The sequence below is a fragment of the Scatophagus argus genome, chromosome 18, assembly GCF_020382885.2.
Source record: "Scatophagus argus isolate fScaArg1 chromosome 18, fScaArg1.pri, whole genome shotgun sequence".
Classification (NCBI taxonomy): domain Eukaryota; kingdom Metazoa; phylum Chordata; class Actinopteri; family Scatophagidae; genus Scatophagus; species Scatophagus argus.
In genome coordinates, this window is record NC_058510.1 from 16,192,015 (window position 1) to 16,202,371 (window position 10,357).

Below are 10,357 nucleotides of genomic sequence, written 5' to 3' on the forward strand. Positions count from 1 at the left end.
TTTCTTTTTTGAGAAACAGAAACAGAATAGTTTTTTTACCCTGCCTATATAGCATTTACAAATAATATAATTAAATTCCATTTATAGTTTCTCACACACTCTCACAAACATACACTGTATAAGGACATTTTTGTTTTTTATATAACTCCATTAAAGCATCCATAAGTGGTAAATAAATGGTTAGTAAATGATGCAATCATATAAAATCTGAAAAATGAAGCATACATGCAAATCTGCTTTGTGTCTGCTTATAACATTATATAGTGTTAAAGATGTTTACTTAGTGTCTCTTTTCAGATTATTAAAAGCACAGGTTTCCCTTTTAGTATGTTAAACACAGACTATTGCCACCTGCTGGTATGGAGAGTATCAATGCTCACACAGGCACAGAATGTATGTGCTAATCAGCTGTTGACTTTTCCTTTTGCTGTCATTTTGGTTTGTCTGGGATCCATTTTCACTCATATAGAAAATTGCGTATGAAACAGTAAAACAGCAGCATAAGAAGACTTAGGATGCAACATTACATTAGCATAGCAGCAGTGCAGAAATTACTTTTAACACGGGGAGATTCAAGCAACATTTAGAAAATTGGGGTGTGGTGGCTTTGGAGAGAGCGATATGCTGTCTACAGCATTCATTTTACTGCTTAGTGTCCCTCACTGATAGCCCAATATTGTAAACTTCATTTTCATTATCTAGTTTTCTCTTCTTTGAGTGTGCCCTGTGCAATAACTTTTGTCTGACTCACTTATTTTTGTTCCTGTTTGCCTCATGTCTCGTCTGTGTGTGTCATTCACTGAGCTGAATCAAGTCCTGATGCCCCTTCCCCCGTGCTGTACGGGAGGCTGGTTGCTTGGTTATTCAACTATCATTGATACTGAAATACTGAATGAATACTGAATCTTGAATTTCCCCCAGGATCAATGAAGTATCTATCTATCTGTCTATCTATCTACTGAGTCACATGTCCAAATTGAGCCAAATTCGTCACTGCACACGCTTGGACACAGCCACTAAGTGGGAAATAGATTAGAGAGATGTTTCTCAAGATATTTAGAGGACAGACAGACAAACAGACACACTTATAGTTACATGAGCAACTTCCCTTTCACATTGCACCACCCAGTGGCAGTGGACCTCTCCTGACTCGAATACCACTTCTTAATGGGGTGTTGAGTTTCCTGAAGAGAGGACAGAGTGAGTAGGGGCAAACCCAGCACAGGTAGCACAAAGGATCAGAGCTGCCCTGCTGTTCATTCCATGTCTTTGGGAAGGAATTAAAGCATTCTTTTCCTGCACCAAGTTTAGAAAATCATACTTTTTCAGCATGCTTAAAGTCAGTCCTGTGGCAGCAGCAGGCAGCATTAATTTATAACAGCAGGGTGGTGGAAAAGCATCAGTGGTGTTTATATGTTTCAGCTAAGGGAATAACATAAATCCTTAAGTAAACCTAATCTGTCAGTGATTAGAAACAGTCTGTCACAGTAATGGCCCTGGGAACAAATGAGGACCTCATGGTGGGGCCTCAAGTAAAAGCCCTCACCCACCCACCCCTGCCCCCCATTCTTCCCCATCTTGTATCTTAACCAAACTCTTTATACCCAGTAGAGTCCCTTTATGATTTCAGTGAGCTGGTAGGAACTTCCTGCCTTTGCTCTAAACTCTCAGGGAGATGAATATGAAAGATGAGGGCACTACAGACCAACCCCCCACTCTGCCTATCTCCACAGAGGGGGTGAGCGAGCAGGGGCCTGACACCGCAGCAGGCCAGGCCAGGATCGGGCTACGAGATAAGACAGGCAACAGGAAGGAGACAACCCAGAACCCCACACTCCCTGACGTGACAGAGCCACTATTCATTTTTCAGGAAGAAAGAAAGAAAAACAACATCAACAATATCAGATGCAGCATATGAAAAGGGAAGGGGGGGATAAAAGCAGGAGAAGAGAGTCAGCTAGTGGGAGACTTGACTTCATTAAAAAATGATGCCTGTCTTTTCCAAAAGAGAAAAAATAACTCATTTGCCTGTAAAATCAGTCTGTCCTTAAATTTCCCTATGCTTCACAATTTGGAAATTGACCATGTCAGCGAATAATCCAAGAATAAACAGCTTTTATTCGTAGTTACGCATTTTGTGAAAGTTTCCATAAATAAACCTGGTATAGAGTCAGCGCCTCTGGGCTTCAGCCGATTCCACACGATAAAGAAGAGTATTGGCGCCACTGCAACCCAAACACTTGTTGTTGTCACTACACACATAAATCATTTGCTTCTCTTCATCTCCACACAGAAGCTGTGAACAATAGCAAGTAAACAGAGATGACGGTGGAAGAAGAGCCTGTTAGCTCAGGACTGTCCTCTCCCACACAGATTCCTAAAGGCCTGTGTGTCTAGTTAAGGTGCAGATAAATGGCCAAGGCTTCATATGTCAGCACAAAGCAAACATGCCGGACAGACCGGAGCAAGGGAGACAGAGTAATGATTAGGATCACACACACGCAAATGCAAACAGTCGCTACATACTTGTGTAGAAGCACATAGAAAAACAAACAGACCCATACACCTTCAAGCAAGTCAGAAAAAGCATGCAGGACTGATATAAATCCACATGCTTTTCACTCATTTGATTTTGTACTCTGTGCACTGCTGTTCAGCTTTTCACTTTTCATAGTCTCTTTTTCTCTTTTCTTTTTTTCTTAGGTCAAACGCACTTTTACACTCTTCGAAGTCAATAAAAGAGTTCCTTTGCCATGCAAACAGACACGAGCAAAGAAGTATGTGAGTTTGGTCCAGAAAGGCAAAGTGAAGGTCAGAACAGGCCGAGCGAGACAACACATGCACAGTTGATAGTTCACAGTGTTTATCTCCCACTGAGCATTTTTAAGGAACAATAGACTGAATGTGTGTTTTTTGAGAATCAAAAATACCATCCACCATGTGGATGTCAGCTGCGGTCAGCTTGAAGGCTACAATCAGCTACAATCCAATGAAACATGGGGAAAAGTTTGTTTGAAAATGTCCATAGCCACTCATGCAGCATGATCCACTACACTGCTGTTGTTAGATATCTATTTAATACACTACACTCAAAAAGTACTTTAGTTTTTGACTTTAAAAACACCCAGAGATTGCATTGATGTGAGTCCATCAGAATGAAACACATCACAACATACCACATATTACTCCACAAATGGTTTTAACATAATGCTTTTTTTCAGTGTACAATATTTTGAGTATAGAATTTGATAATTCATATTGAAAACTGTCAACCTTTCCATCTGTTGATGGATAAAGAAATGGGAAAAAAATAACTGCCAACCAAGGTTTGAGGAGGATAGTTGCTATCCTTCAGATCTAACTGAGAGATGATCAGCCATCCAGGTCATGGTTTATCTAAACGTTTACGTGAATGTTAATTACACCACAAGAAGCTAAATCTCAGGTACTCCCCACCAGTTCAGTCAGAAATGAAGAAGCCTTTTTGATGAGAGGTGAAAGGTCTTCAAGAACCTCAAGCAAGTTCAGGTGCCTTCGGATAAACGTTTATATGGTCTTCATATCACATCACATCGACATAGCTGCAGCCAATAAGCTACTCAGCTGGTTCAGAGTAAAATATTTAAGCATTATGTTTCTGAAGGGGAAAATGAAATTAAAAAGACAAATACAAAGCAGGCTTTAGCTGGCTGAAAAAGCACATCCATGAAATGCCCACAAGCAACTGCCTTTGAAGTCATTCTTGGCTTGTGTGCTTTGTCAGGGTGGTGGCCTCTGCGTTAGAGAACCAGCGGTTTGTCCAGGCCCTCACAGGGAGAACAGAGAATGGCAGGAGGGCGAATGGAGAGACAGAAAATCACAGCTGGAAGAAGGATATAGGCTCTGAAAGTGTTCAGTCCCCCGCCTCATGTGAATGCTTGCTGTCTGAAAAGAATGAAAAGGCACCACCTTGTTGTGAGTTCAAGGGTCAGCGTAAGTCTGAATGCTCATTTATCCTCTGACAAGGAGATGCTGCTCACTTATAGTCAATGATTCAGCTCAGAGATCAGCTGCCAATTAGACCAGCTGTTAGTAATTTACGCCTAAATCATTTAACTCTAAGTGTTGTATAGCTAACTGCCGACTAACAAAGCTAACATTAGTTTCAAAAACATAGGTAGCCTAACATGGACTATGGTCAAGACATCTGACCGAGAAATCCTGTTTGATAATGACGTGAAGTGGAAAGAATTTCAATTACATTTCACAATACGGGGCAGTATTATCCAATGTTTTCCGCTTTTCTCAAGTGTATTAGTACTATAACTCTGAAACTCTTGTTTTTCCGTGCATGCAGATATAAACATATATAAGTTGTGCATTAACAAAGAGATGCAGTGAAGTTTTACATCATTTTCATCTAAAACTGTGATGTTTTAGATGTTATGCTACAGCTTGTGATACTAGAGTTTCTTTCTTTCTTTACTATTGCTGCTGACTGAGTGGCACCACAAATGTTCCCAAGACCATGCTTTACACATGATCAAAGTCTTCACTAGCTAAGATGTGAAATTTTAAAGAAGCAGTCCAATTTATTAAATTGTTAATTTGGAACTGACCTATAGATCGTAAGAACATAAGAAGGACTTTACTCACAAACTCAGTGTCTCTACTAATAGCTGATGCAACCCCGTCAAGGTACTGACATAATGAATATGCAGTCAGCTATGTTAGCTGCTGAGATACTTACAATACATGAAAATCCCTTTTAAACAAATCTTAAACAGGATTTAATGCCAGGATTTTCTTTTATGGAATGTGGTCATTATAAAAGCAGTTCATCCGGCTGCAGAGTCAGTTTGTGTTGCTAGCATATTCATCATTTCCAATTTGGTTTGAGGGATGTGGGGGATTAATAGATTTTGAAAGAAGCCAAACTCACAAACTCAGTGCTGTAGTCAAGTAAGCGTACAAAGCAAAACAGAAGGACTGTTGCAAGGGGGAGGCTTTTGTTTATTGTACTAGCATTAGAGGTTTTTCTCACCACCAGTACTTACTGATAAATCAGTAAGAAAACACTACAGGTGCTGTAGTGAGCTAGCAGAGCTGTAACATGTAAAGTGTGTTTAGACTCCATATTCATTCCTCCCTAATACTCCTTCTCCATTCCCTAAGCCTGGCCACTATAGAAGATAAATCTCCTCAAGAGCCATCTAATATGCTTTCTTGTTGTTAATTGAGATTTAGTGCTTATATCAACAAAATTCACTGGCCAGTGCTTGAAAGCTTAGATGTGTGCCAAGTCCTCTGGAATAAGGATTAAAGTTAAAGAGACTATAAAATAACCATGGCATGTCTTGTTAAATCTAAACTATATTCCCCTCCTTCAGGCAGATCTCTCATTTCACCTGTATTTACACAGACAAGACTTACACTCCGGATCATATAGTGGAGAATAAATAGAGAGTTGGCATACTGGCTCTGTAGATTTTCATGGGAGCGAGGGAGAAGTAGAGTAGTTGGGGAGTTTCAGGCTTGAGGTTTGAGTTTCAGAGAGGAATGCAAAGGAAGTCATAAAGCTAACTATCTCTAATATAAAACAGCGGATGATTAAAGCTAGATAAACAATGTGAGCTGATGCAGGGAAGTTTAAGTATGACTGGATGTTTGGCCAAGTAAAAACACTGAATCACATTCATTGCTCTTTCCAGAACATAGCAATGGATGGTAAATTTTCTTTTCTCATCAGTGCATTGGGGCTGGCCTTTGGGAATTAACTGTGGCTACAAAAAAAGCTTAAAGCTGCACATTATTCAGGAATTTATTATTATTCAGTATTGTTCCTGATAGTTGCATTTGGAAATATTAAACAGTGGTAAAATCTCAGTAACTCAGCTTTTAGTTCTGTTTGAGTTTTCATCATTTCCTGAGAAAAAAATTTCAAGTCACAACTGAGAGGTTTTGTTAACTAAAACATTAGAGAACAAATGAAAAATCAATGCATGATATGCTACATTTAATTCACTGATATCAATTTCCCTGTCTCAGCTAGATAAGGGATTATCTGTGTGTGTTGCTGTCTGCCAGAGAGTTTTATATACTACCACTAGATGGCGCCACAGTGAGAAAGTATCAGTTTCTATACAAATCTGTGTCAGCTGTTTATAGATGATGTGGATCTGCCAACATCAGACAGTCACATGAATCTCCACTGTGGCTTTTGCTATGCCTAGTTTGTATTGGAGACTTCACAACACCATTGTTTTGCTTCTTCCCAAGCCAGGATGTTGAATTAACTCCAATGGTTATCAGCCTGATGTGAGGATTCAAGCCACTGGGCCCCTACAGTAATCAGCCATGAGAGTGACCCTGCTTTGTGTTAGCAGTTATTTTAGCTTGATATCCAACTCAGAGGGGGTTCCAGTGGGGTCAGTGGAATAGTGACCGTTTTGGTTGCATTTAGCAGAGGAAAGTTTCGTGGGTTCTGCAATGGTAAAGCATCCACAGAGCAGAAGCACCTACACCACAGGGGTTAGTAATGTGATAAAGATGGAGTCCATACTGGTCTATGATCTCAGGCGCCATACCACTGTCAGTGTAGACCACAATAAAATAACTCCCGCCTCCGCTACTGTCAGCGTCCTTCCAGATGAGGTCTTTGTGGTGAGTGGGGAAAGGTATACCTGACAGCAGCTGGCAAACTCAAGTCTAGGCTGAAGGTATCTGACATTGTGTTTATGAAAGCTTTTTAAGTAGTCCTGATAAAGTGTCAAAAATGACTAGTTTCTTTTGAAAATGTTATCATACAGAAGGAGAAGTGAGAATGTCATGTATCAAGGACCGCCATGTGTGACCGCCACTAGTGTGATGCATTCTTTGAGAGATTGTTTGCAATTTGTCTAAGTATCACTGTATTGTGAAACTGTGGTGCCACTCACAAAGGATCCATTTTCTAATTTTTACTGGCTTTAAAGGCATCCAGATTATTGGCTTTGCAATATGACAGTCACCATTTTGTCACCGGAGAGGCTCTGAAGTCTTTACCCCAGTTATTGCCAATGACAACATACAATCTTCTACACAGTGGCACGTCGAGAGGAAAGTCAGCTAAAACCACAAACTAAGTCCTTACAGAGGGTTGATGTCAGTGTTTTTTATGTGTCTTTGAATGTGACACAGAAAAATACTCTGGTGCTAAAAGTTTCTTCAGTTTGTTTTCATTTAATTGAATATTTGTGTGCTGCTTTGACTGCTTCTATCATGGTGAAAGGGCAGTAAAATAATGTTTCTATGGCTGCCTTTCCCCTGGGTGTAGAGTCAAATTTTGAACACAGAGGCCATTCCAAGCCAGGATTGCTTCATCTGAAAACAAGCAGCATTTCTGTGGTAAGACCACGAAATCTAGGTTGTTTGTAGTTCACTACATGTTTTACTTTCACTTCCCCCAAATATTCCTACTCATCATTCATGGTGCAAACTTGGCCAGAGTATCGGCTTATTCTTCTGGGCTGAAGTCTGGACTTGGATTTCATTGTCATGCACAGCAGACATATAGTTCACATAGTGAGTCTCTCTGTGCGTGATGGATGTTGGAACACAGGCAGTTTATTAGGAACAACTTGGGTTCTACTAAGTTAAAATTTACCAGTCCACCCGTTCTCAAGGGATGAAACTGCATCCAGCCCCCCAGCCTCCCCACTGGGCACAGATCCCTGCCCACAGGCCCGCAGCCAGAGCCACACAGCGCCAAAAAGTGTGGGGCAACTTGCTTCAGAGAATATGTGTCATGTCCTCCTTCGTCATTCTTGCTGTGCTGCAGGTCCAAGTCTCAGCTCAGTGGAGGGTAACACAAACAGGCGAACAGCAGGAGGCCATGGTGGCCAAGTCAAACAAAAGATGAATAGGTATGCACAGTGACGCTGCACACACACATGCACACAAATGCAAAAGTACAGTGATGCAAACACATGCTAAATGCTGTTATGAACACACCCTCTTTCAAAAGCACAAAACATTAAGTGTACACAAACACACTTAATAGTCCAAGGGTTGAGAGCAAATAAACAGACTTAGTGAAGTATGTGCATATAACATCTGATAAAGTCCACACAACGGTCTTTTGAATTAAGCCGTAAACAGAAAGATGACTGTCTTAAATGCGCTCACAGCTGTAGAATTTCCAGTGTCAGTGCAACTGCCCTGTTTTGGAAGGTGTCTTTATGGCAGAGCATCATGCAAATGTCAGCAGCTGAATATGCTGCACTCATGCTGGGACTGCACTGCCACTGCGCCAAATTGGACAGTTTCAGCATAATACAGACTCAGCTTTGTTGGCTTGGCAGAGGAGAACAGGTCCTGCTCAGCATCCATATTTGTATGTGATGATGGAGCAACTTAGGCTGGAATATAAAGAGCAACCAGAGCCGCTTCATATGGCCTGAAGATTTTTTTGTTGTGAACATTTTTAGACAAACTTTTGAATAATTTGTATTTTTTAACCTTTGTTGCAATTGTAAGACTTTCATTTTAAACAAGTAATTATGAGCTTTAATGTTCATTTAAGGTGAACATTTCAGAACATTTTAAAACCACTTAATCCTCAAAGGTTTAAACATGGTTAATCTTAGCCAGTATGCACAGCAACACTCAAGCAAGTGTGCTACAGGTTATCCACAGACACATGTAGGCAGGTAAGTCAGCACAATGTACGCACTAACTCTCCATGGTCTCTCCCGGCTCCACACTCACCACAAAGACCTTATTGTGAGCGGCTGGAATCCACTGTCAGTCCAGGATGAGATTATAAGGCTTTGAACACACACACAGACTTACACAGATTCTGACAAGCTTTCACACCAGCATCCACACAGATGAGCATACAGAGTCAAACTTGCATGAAGGATGTCATGTGGAGGGACTCATACATACCATGTCTGGGACAGCTCAATCACTGGGCCACACACGTACACACACACACACACACACACACAGTCTTGTTTCCATCACTTTTGTGGACATTACATAGGTTTACATTAATTTCCTGGAGGCTTAACCACCGCCTAACCATAACAATAAAAATCTTGCCTAATCCTAACACTAATGATTTATATTTATAATGAATGTTGTGAGGACTTTTGTTACCAAAAGTAAGATGGGAGTAAGGCAGGTCCATACAATGTGACTGTATTAACAGATTTTTGTCCCCACAACTACAGAAATACACACAAACACACACACACATACTGGTACTATCATTTAATATCTAGTGCCTTAGGTGATGATGGAAAAAAAATGTTTCACAGGCAAATGCCACCATCTGCTGGTGAAAGCAAATACAGCTCTCTCAGACACCCTGCTGAACATTCTGATAATGACATTCTGAACATGAGGCTAAAATATATCAAAGACCGTCTGGACTTACAGCAGCTTTGAAATGTGTTTAACAAGGTATTACAAAATGCAGTGTCAGGATGGTAGTAGACTATAGCAGCTGGACTTAAAAGAAGGAGGTTTGAGGCAGAGCTGAGCTGCAGTCCAGTTTCTTGAAAGGGCAGCAGACACAAAAACTTAACAGACATACTTCTTCTCATACAAATACTGTAGCTCACCTCATATGGCCCGGACAAAAGCTGCACGAGCTTGCAAAACTTCGTCATTTGAGTAGATTTACTTCAGGCTCTGGCCCATAAAAACGAACAGTCTGCTGATGCAGCCATCCCCCAACAGCAAAAAGTGCCTCTCCCCATTTTTTATGTCACGTTAGATTAATGAAACCATGAGATCTGTGGTACGTCATTGTGACATGACACTGCACAACGTCACTCCATACATTAGTTACACATATCCTTGAGGTTAACTGATAGTGAGTTGTTGTGACCCAATGTTTGAGGCAATGGATACGAAATCTGTTTGGGTTGCCCTGTGCGTGTTCGAATGAGTTCTTATTCGCATGCTTCCATTGGTTCACTATTTAATTATATAGGTTTTACAAATTACTCTCTTTGATCGATTGATAATGTGGCCACTGCTTCCACAAGCAATTATAGCTCCCCACAGCCACACTGTAATTGACACACTGCAGTAAAGACCTTACAGACATAAAACTAGCAGAGGTTGAGCACAGTATGAGAGTTATCTTAGTCCTCAATTACTACTGTAAATCATTCATATGTGTTTGTATCTAATCAAGTCAGTGTTCATTGAGTAGACTAGAGAGTGGTCACAGAGGTCAGAATTATACTTCTCTTGTGCTCCTTTCTTCTTTCTCCAGATGACACACAAATAGAAATAGAAAAAAAAAAAAAGATATCCATCCATCCATTTTCTGTACTTGTTGACACCAGGTGAGAAGTGGGGTACACCCTGGACTGGTCACCAG